This window comes from Arachis hypogaea, chromosome 11, assembly GCF_003086295.3.
Source record: "Arachis hypogaea cultivar Tifrunner chromosome 11, arahy.Tifrunner.gnm2.J5K5, whole genome shotgun sequence".
NCBI lineage: Eukaryota > Viridiplantae > Streptophyta > Magnoliopsida > Fabales > Fabaceae > Arachis > Arachis hypogaea.
The window spans coordinates 135,550,966-135,560,969 of NC_092046.1; the positions used below are offsets into that span (position 1 = coordinate 135,550,966).

General features: G+C 37.7%; 1 non-coding gene across 1 annotated transcript; it reads right to left on the reverse strand.

The window, feature by feature from the left end:
• Window positions 1-9,288: 9,288 nt before the first annotated feature.
• LOC112724787 (small nucleolar RNA R71) lies at window positions 9,289-9,396 on the reverse strand. Its single transcript, XR_003163933.1, has one exon. It is a non-coding gene; the product is annotated as a small nucleolar RNA R71 (small nucleolar RNA).
• Between the last annotated feature and the right edge of the window lie 608 nt (window positions 9,397-10,004).

Below are 10,004 nucleotides of genomic sequence, written 5' to 3' on the forward strand. Positions count from 1 at the left end.
CTGAACAGGTTCTCCTCCTCGCAGAGATGGATTGAGCTCATGACAGACGTTCAGACCTTCAGGCAGAAAGAGAGCGAGTCCCTCTATGATGCTTGAAAAAGATACAAGCGGATGATCAGGAAATGTCCCCTGACATGTTCGCATGTTGGAGCAGGATAAAGATCTTCTATGAAGGACTCTCTGAGATGGCCAAGAGGTTCTTGGATCACTCTACAGGTGACTCTTTGCACCCTTGGAAAATGACATTCAAAGAGGCAAATGAGCTCATTGAGATGGTTGTCAATAACCAGTACTTATACTCATGTGATGAGACCCCAGTTAGGACAGAAGTTCTAGACGTGGAGACTATAGCCGCACCCCTTGCTGAGATTTATAGTGCTCCTCCAGATACTCATGGTGATATGAGTAGTAACTACCCTAAAGGAGACACTCAAAACTATGACCAATGGGCACCTGAGCAAGTTAATATTCCTCTTATTGAGTTGATTGAGGAAGTGCATCCCTATAGGGCCTTCACAGAAATCCTGATACTCTCTGGGAAGGATACCTTAAAAGAAGGTGGAACAGTAGTCTTCACCAAGGAGGCCGAACCTCAGGATCCTGCCACTGAGGAACTGAAGGCAATTAAGGACCAGAAGGATCTTGAGAATGTCATTGAGCACGCCCCTACAGAGGAAAAGGAGCCTCAAGGTCAACGCTCTATGGATGTGCGGGAGGAGCCTAGGAAGCCCATTGAGCACGTCTCCATGAAGATGGAGGAGCCTGAAGAATGTCCTCCTCCAAACGTGCAGAAAGAGCCTGAAGATAAGCAACTGGCTCATTTTTTAGCATCCCTCAGGAAGCTGCAAGTCAATATCTCTTTTGTAGAGGTATTGGAGAAGAAGACCCCCTATACGGCCTATCTAAAAGGCATTCTTTTTGAAAAGAAGGACCTAAGGGGAGATGAGACTATGATACTGACCAAAGAGTGCAGTGCCTTAGTCCAGAATGAACTACCAAGGATGGTGTCAGATCTAAGGAGCTTTTAGATTCTATGGACTACTGGAAATATCACTTTTGACAAAGTCCTGTATGATCTTGGCTTAAATTTAAATCTGATACCTTCATCTGTGATGAAGAAGCTAGGAATGCAAGAGGCACAACTAACAAGGATCACCCTGCAATTGGCTGACCAGTCTTTGAGGCAATCACAAGGACTAGTGGAGAACGTACTGGTAAAGGTTGGAGAGCTCTTCTTCCCTGCAAGCGCTGACATGGGAGAGGATGCAATTGACTCCATCATCCCAGGAAAACCATTCCTGGCCACTAAAAGAGCCTTAATAGATGTTGAGAGAGGAAAAATAGCACTGAGGTTGTTCAAGATTTTTAAACCTCCACTACCTCCTGACAAGGGAGGCACCTTCATGCAGTATTCAGTATCTAAGCCTCTCCCCTTGATTGAAACCAATTCAATCCCTCCTAAGTCTAAACGTAAGTTTGGTATTGGATGGACACTATCCACCAAGGAGGAAGGCCCCAAGAGGAAGATACCTAGGGGTTGGAAAAATAAAAATGTCCCTACTTAAGGCTTCTCACTAGGGATGAGGGTAGCATTCTCTACAAGCCCAGTCCTACCTCAGGCAGTGAATAGAATCCTATCTCTCGAGCATATTAAGCTGAGCTATGAGAGCATAGGAAGGAAGCTCCCAATAGGGAGTGAGGATTTAAACCTCCATGACTATCGTCCTCCTTGAAGAAAGGAGCTGTTCGTCAAGCTAATGACGGTAAAGAAGCGCTTGTTGGGAGGCAACCCAACCATAAGTAGAGTATTTCTGTTTTTCTTTCCTTAAGTTTATTTCCATTTGAGTTTCTATTAGCTTATTATCATTGTGTTTTCCTTGCATTCTAATGTTTGTGATTATGTACAGTAATTAGAACAGAGACAGAGTTATTCAGAACTAAAAACAACATATACTGAGGGAAGCTGTCACGCGTATGCGTGAAAGACGCGCACGCGTCGCTTGAATTTTTTCCACTTCACGTGTATGCGTGAACGACGCGCACGCATCGAATGCAAGATGCTGCTGCATGATACAAAAACCCGAGACTTGTGCTGGAACCATGCAGGAAGGGTGCCAGGAGCACAAACCACCCGACGCGTACGCATGGTTGACGCATACGTGTCGCTCATTTTTCTTCCATTTCACACGTATGCGTGAAAATGCGCACGCGTTGAATGTATGATGCTGCAGGATGGTACAAAAACTGAGGCTTATGCTCAAACTGTGCAAATTTTCTGCCCAGGGCAAATTTAGTTCCCACGCACACGCGTGGAGGACGCGATGCGTCATTTCCCATTCTTGGCTTTTCATACGTACGCGTGGTTGACGCGTACGCGTCACTTGATTTTCTTCCTAGTCCACGCGTATACGTGAATGAGGCATATGCGCCAATCACGAAGAAAGGGAGGTTTGACTTTTTCAACCATATCGTTTCCAAATCTTATTTTTTTAATCATATATTTCCTCTTCTCTCAAATTCAAAATTTCAAAATCAACCACTCTTGGTTCAATTACGAAGACTCTTTCAAAAATTATCTTTTGAAATTCAATTTGTCTAAAATCTTTTCAAATATTTTTCAATTCTTTTTAGTATCTTTAAAACTAAATACAATTTTAAATCCTATCTTTCTTATCTTTTTAAAGATTTGGAATCATATCATTATTATCTTGAAATTCTTTCTTTTTGAAAACCCAATCCCTTCCCTATTCATTATATTCGAAGCCCTCTTCCCCTCTCATCCATCCTCTACTTTCGAATTCTCTCTTCTTCTCTTCTTCATCTCTTTGCTTAGAACGAGCAAAACTTTTAAGTTTGATGTTGGGAAAAGGCATTTCTTTTCACTTGTTTACTCCCATGGCTCTAAAAGGAGGAAGACCGACTCCAAAAAACAAGAAAGAAGCTGCCCTACCAACAGTTATTTTCAAACATTTCAAATTTTATGCCAAGCTTCATGAAGAACATTACTATAAAGTAATGTGCAAGAAGACAGTGATCCCAGAGGTCAGATTCGAATTAAAAGAAGATGAATACCCGGAGATCCAAGAACAAATTTGAATAAGAGGTTGGGAGACTCTGACGAGTCCTAAAACCGATGTTGGAATAGTAATGATCCATGAATTCTATGCAAATTTATGGATGACAAAAAAGCAAAAGAAGGACGGACAGGGATACTATACATGGCGCACCATGGTCCGAGGAAGGACTCTACATTTTAACCTAGACAAGGTTAGAGATCCTTAAATTACCCCTGCAAAAGGATGATCCTGAATCCTTTAATAGGAGGGTACAAGGAGATCCAAAATTAGATCAAGTCCTGGCAGACATATGTTTTCCCAGAACTCAGTGGATGAATGACACTAAAGGAAAGCCAAATTAACTTCGAAGGATAGATCTCAAGCCAGTTGCTAGAGGTTGGTTGGATTTCATTGGACGCTCCATACTTCCCACTAGCAACTGCTCAGAAGTCACTATCAAAAGAGCTGTGATTATCCACTGCATCATGATGGGAAATGAGGTGGAAGTCCACCAATTAATCCCTTGTGAACTGTACAAGTTTGCAAATAAGACCTTAACTCAGGCAAAACTGGCATTCCCACACCTTATCTCTCACTTGTGTACAGAAGCAGGAGTCCTTATTGACAAAGATACATGCATCCCCAAGGATGACCCAATTACCAAGAAGAGTATGGAGAACACCAAGGGATTACCTCTGGACAAGATTCAACAGTTAGATGACCATCCCAAGAGGAAGACGCCTGAACCACCTCAAGACCTAAGTATCCCTCTAATTGAACACTAGGCTCAGCTGGTAACATCTGTTGCACAGTTGCAATCCACTCTGGATTAATTGAGAGAGGAACAAAAAGACCAGTCCTGCATGCTTTGCAAACTGGTTAAGGAACAAGAGAAGCAAGGGAGAAATTTAGAAGAACTAAAGCGCTAAAAGACATCTCCTGAAGAGAACAATAATCACCAGGATTAAGGTGGTTGAGTTCCATCCCTTTTTAATTCCTGTTCCTGTCTTTTAATTCCTGCTTTTCAATTCTAGAATGCATGATCACCATTAGGATTTCTTTATTTTCTTTTCAATCTTTATTTTTGTCTATTAAGGTTAAGATATCCCACTTATCATTCCCTCAAACTTAAAATAAAATTTTATTTTCAAGAAGCAGTGAGTGCATAATTTTCGAGTATATCATTACTTATCTCCAAATTAATTTTTTGTGGTGTCATTGCATTGATTTTCTGAATGCATGAATTAACTGTGCATGTTTGATAGTGAAAATAAGTGTATTGGCTCTTGAAGAACAGTAAATTTAGAGAAGTATTCTTAATTTTCCGAAAAATAAAAAATATTGATTCTTGAAACAAAAAAAAGCAGGAAAAAAAAAGAAGATGCAAAAAGAAAGAAAAAGAAAAAGAAAGAAAGGAAAAGAAAAATCAAAAGAAAGAAAAAGAAAAGAAAAAGAAAAAAAAGCAAAAAGAAAAATCCAAAGCACTCAAAATAAAAGAAAATGAGAGTGTGGGTCCAATGTTTTGAGCATCAATGGTTAGGAGGGTCAAACCATAAATAAGGCCTAAAAAGTTCAAATGAACTGCTTTCCCTAACTATATGCTTGTGGTGTGAAGGTATCAAGTGAAAAGCTTGAGATTGAGCATTAAAAGTCGTGATTCAAAGCAAAAAGAGTATGCCTAAGAACCCTAGGTACCACTGTCTGGGGATTCTAGCAAAGTTAAATCATAATCCAAGAGGGTTCACCCAGTTAAGTGCTTGTGGCGTTTATGTATCCGGTGGTAATACTGGAAAACAAAACGGTAAGGGTCACGGCTAGGCTAAAAAAGAAGTTGTGTTCAAGAACCAAGAAAACCAAACTAGGAAAATCAATAATATCATCCGGAATTCAGTTCCAAGGGATGCCAATACTTTTGAGCTTCAAAGGAAAGTGAGATGCCAAACCTATTCAGAAATCAAGAGGCTAATTGCCTCATTCCAATAATTAGAGCTAAGTTTCATTGAGAGCTCTGAAACTTATTATAATTCGCTCTTCTTTATCCTATTTTGTTTTTGGTTGCTTGGGGACAAGCAACAATCTAAGTTTGGTGTTTGATGAGCGGATAATTTATACGCTTTTTGGCATTGTTTTTACATAGTTTTTAGTATGATTTAGTTAGTTTTTAGTATATTTTTATTAGTTTTTAAATAAAAATCACATTTCTGGACTTTACTATGAGTTTGTGTGTTTTTCTATGATTTCAGGTATTTTCTGGCTGAAATTGAGGGACTTGAGCAAAAATCAGATTCAGAGGTTGAAGAAGGACTGCAGATGCTGTTGGATTCTGACCTCCCTGCACTCAAAGTGGATTTTCTGGAGTTGCAGAACTCTAAATGGCGCGCTCTCAATTAAGTTGGAAAGTAGACATCCAGGGCTTTCTAGCAATATATAATAGTCCATACTTTGCCCGAGTTTAGATGACGTAAACTGGCGTTCAACGCCAGCTTTTTGCCCTATTATGGAGTTAAACGCCAGAAACAGGTTGCAAAGTAGAGTTAAACGCCAGAAACAGGTTACAAATTGGCGTTCAACTCCAAGAAAGACCTCTACACGTGTAACGCTCAATGCTCAGCCCAAGCACACACCAAGTGGGCCCCAGAAGTGGATTTCTGCATCATTTACTCATTTCTGTAAACCCTAGTAACTAGTTTAGTATAAATAGAACTTTTTACTATTGTATTTACATCTTTGGATCATCTAGGGATTACTTTTGATCCTTTGATCATGTTTAGGGGGCTAGCCATTCGGCCATGCCTGGACCTTGTTCTTATGTATTTTCAATGGTAGAATTTCTACACACCATAGATTAAGGTGTGGAGCTCTGCTGTTCCTCATGAATTAATGCAAAGTACTATTGTTTTTCTATTCAATTCAAGCTTATTCCTTCTCTAAGATATCCATTCACACCCAAGAACATGATGAATGTGATGATTATGTGACGCTCATCATCATTCTCACTTATGAACGCGTGCCTGACAAACACTTCCGTTCTACATGCAAACAAGCTAGAATGAGTATCTCTTAGATATCTAATACCGAGGACTGAGTCCGAGATATTAGAATCTTCGTGGTATAAGTTAGAACCCATGGACGGCCATTCCTGAGATCCAAAAAGTCTAAACCTTGTCTCTGGTATTCCGAGTAGGATCTGGGAAGGGATGGCTGTGACGAGCTTCAAACTCGCGAGTGCTGGGCGTAGTGACAAACGCAAAAGGATAGTAAATCCTATTCCAGTATGATCGAGAGCCGACAGATGATTAGCCATGCAGTGACAGCGCATTGGACCATTTTCACAGAGAGGACGGGATGTAGCCATTGACAACGGTGATGCCCAACATAAAGCTTGCCATGGAAACGAGTAGGAATGATTGGATGAAGACAGCAGGAAAGCAGAGGTTCAAGAGGAACGAAAGCATCTCTATACGCTTATCTGAAATTCTCACTAGTGAATTACATAAGTATCTCTATCCTAGTTTATATTTTAATTATCAAATCTCTAAAACCATTTGAATCCGCCTGACTGAGATTTACAAGGTCACCATAGCTTGCTTCAAGCCGACAATCTCCGTAGGATCGACCCTTACTCACGTATGGTTTATTATTTGGACGACCCAGTGCACTTGCTGGTTAGTTGTGCGAAGTTGTGACAAAGTGTGATTCACGTTTGAGAGCACCAAGTTGTTGGCGCCATTGTTAAAGATCACAATTTCGTGCACCAAGTTTTTGGCACCGTTGTCGGGGATTGTTCGAGTTTGGACAACTGAGGGTTCATCTTGTTGCTCAGATTAGGTAATTTTATTTTATTTTTAAGCTTTTTATTTTTTTTATTTTCGAAAAAAATTTCAAAAAAATTTTTCAAAAAATAAATATTTTCAAAAATATATTTTTTTCTTCAGAATTTTTAAGAATGAATTCTAGTGTTTCATGATGATTTGTTGAATCCTGGCTGGCTGTAAGCCATGTCTAATCTTTTGGATCGGGATTTCAACTTATCATCACAAGAGCTTGCTGATCTTCACCCATTTGGCAGTTACACACATAGTTGTTGTATACATGGGAGGTAGGCAATGTCTGCTAAAGCTTGGCTGGCCATTGGCCATGTCTAGTGTTTTGGACCGGAGCTTTCACTGAAAGCTTGGCTGGCTAGTAAGCCATGTCTAATTCCTGGACCGGAGTTTTAGACTAACATTGCAAGATTCCTGGAATTCTTATTAAAAATTTTGGAATCCTTTTTTTTTTTCAAAATAATTTTCGAAAATCCAAAAAATTTACAAAATCATAAAAACCAAAAATATTTTGTGTTTCTTGTTTGAGTCTAGTGTCAAGTCATAAGTTTGGTGTCAATTGCATGTTTATCTCTTTCTTGCATTTTTCGAAAATTCATGCATTGCATTCTTCATGATCTTCAAGTTGTTCTTGATGAATTTCCTTGTTTGATCTTTGCATTTTCATGTTTTGCATTCTTTCTTGTTTTTCATATGCATTTTCAATTTGTTAGTGTCTAAAAATTAAAAATTTCTAAGTTTGGTGTCTTGCATGTTTTCCTTTTCTTAAAAATTTTCAAAAAAATAAGTTCTTGGTGTTCATCTTGACATTCAAAGTGTTCTTGGTGTTCATCTTGACATTCATAGTGTTCTTGCATGCATCATTTGTTTTGATCCAAGATTTTCATGCATTGAGTCTTTTGATGTTTTTCTCTTTCATCATTAAAAATTTAAAAATAAAAAAAATATATTTCCCTTTTTCACTCATAAAATTCAAAAATTTGAGTTGACTTTTTCAAAAAATTTTAAAATCTAGTTGTTTCTTATGAGTCAAATCAAATTTTCATTTTAAAAACTCTATCTTTTTCAAAAATCAAATCTTTTTCATTTTTCTTTTATGATTTTTGAAATTTTCAAAATGATTTTCAAAAATCTTTTTCTTATTTTCATTTCATATTTTCAAAATTAATGCTAACAATTAATGTGATTGATTCAAAAATTTTAAGTTTGTTACTTGCCTAGTAAGAAAGGTTCAATCTTTAAACTCTAGAATCATATTTTTTTAGTTTCTTGTTAGTCAAGTAATCAACTTTAATTTTCAAAATCAAATCTTTTTAAAATTTCCTTTTCAAAACTTTTTCAAAATAAGTTTCAATCACATCTTTTTCCAAATCAATTTCAAAATCTTTCTAACTTCTTTCCTAACTTCTTATCTTTTCAAAAATTGATTTTCAAATCTTTTTCAATTAATCTTTTCTTTTTGTTTGATTCATATCTTTTTCAAAACTACCTAACTAATTCTCTCTAATTTTCGAAATCACCTTCCTCTTTTTCAAAATTCCTTTTTAATTAACTAATTGAATTAAATTTTAATTTAATTTCAATTTTCTTTTTTTTTTTAATTTTCGATTTTTAACTCTAATTTTAAATTAAAAACAAAAATATTTTTCTTTTCTTTTCAATTATTTTCGAAAATTTTTCTTCCTCATCTCCTTCTAATTATTTATTTGTTTACTAACACTCCTCTTCATCTAAGAATTCGAACCCACTCCTCACCCCTGTGTTTGGATTCTCCTTCTTTTATTCTTATCTTCTTCTACTCACATAAAGGAATCTCTATACTGTGACATAGAGGATTCCATATTTTTTTTTGTTTTCTTCTTTTTCATATGAGCAGGAACAAGGATAAGAACATTCTTGTTGAAGCTGATCCTGAACCTGAAAGGACTCTGAAGAGGAAGCTAAGGGAAGCTAAAGCACAACTCTCTGGAGAAAATATGACAGAAATTTTCGAAAAAGAAGTAGAGATGGCCGAAACCAATAACAATGGTAGAGGTGCACGGAAGATGCTTGGTGACTTTACTGCACCAAATTCCAACTTACATGGAAGAAGCATCTCAATCCCTGCCATTGGAGCAAACAATTTTGAGCTAAAGCCTCAATTAGTTTCTCTGATGCAACAAAATTGCAAGTTTCATGGACTTCCATCAGAAGATTCTTTTCAGTTCTTAACTGAATTCTTGCAAATCTGTGATACTGTTAAGACCAATGGGGTTGATCTTGAGGTCTACAGGCTTATGCTTTTCCCGTTTGCTGTAAGAGACAGAGCTAGAGTATGGTTGGACTCTCAACCTAAAGATAGCCTGAACTCTTGGGATAAGCTGGTCACGGCTTTCTTAGCCAAGTTCTTTCCTCCTCAAAAGCTTAGCAAGCTTAGAGTGGATGTTCAAACCTTCAAACAGAAAGAAGGTGAATCCCTCTATGAAGCTTGGGAGAGATACAAGGAACTGACCAAAAAGTGTCCTTCTGACATGCTTTTAGAATGGACCATCCTGGATATATTCTATGATGGTTTGTCTGAATTATCAAAGATGTCATTGGACCATTCTGCAGGTAGATTCGTTCACCTAAAGAAAACGCCTGCAGAAGCTCAGGAACTCATTGACATGGTTGCAAATAACCAGTTCATGTACACTTCTGAAAGGAATCCTGTGAGTAATGGGATGCCTCAGAGGAAGGGAGTTCTTGAAATTGATACTCTGAATGCCATATTAGCTCAGAATAAAATATTGACTCAGCAAGTCAATATGATTTCTCAGAGTCTGAATGGATTGAAGGAATCATCCAACAGTACTAAAGAGGCATCTTCTGAAGAAGAAGCTTATGATCCTGAGAACCCTGCAATAGCAGAGGTGAATTACATGGGGGAACCCTATGGAAATACTTATAATCCCTCAGGGAGAAATCATCCAAATTTCTCATGGAAGGATCAACAAAAGCCTCAACAAGGCTTTAATAATGGTGGAAGAAACAGGTTTAGCAATAGCAAGCCTTTTCCATCATCCACTCAGCAACAAATAGAGAATTCTGAGCAAAATCCATCTAGCTTAGCAAATATAGTCTCTGATTTATCTAAGGTCATTCT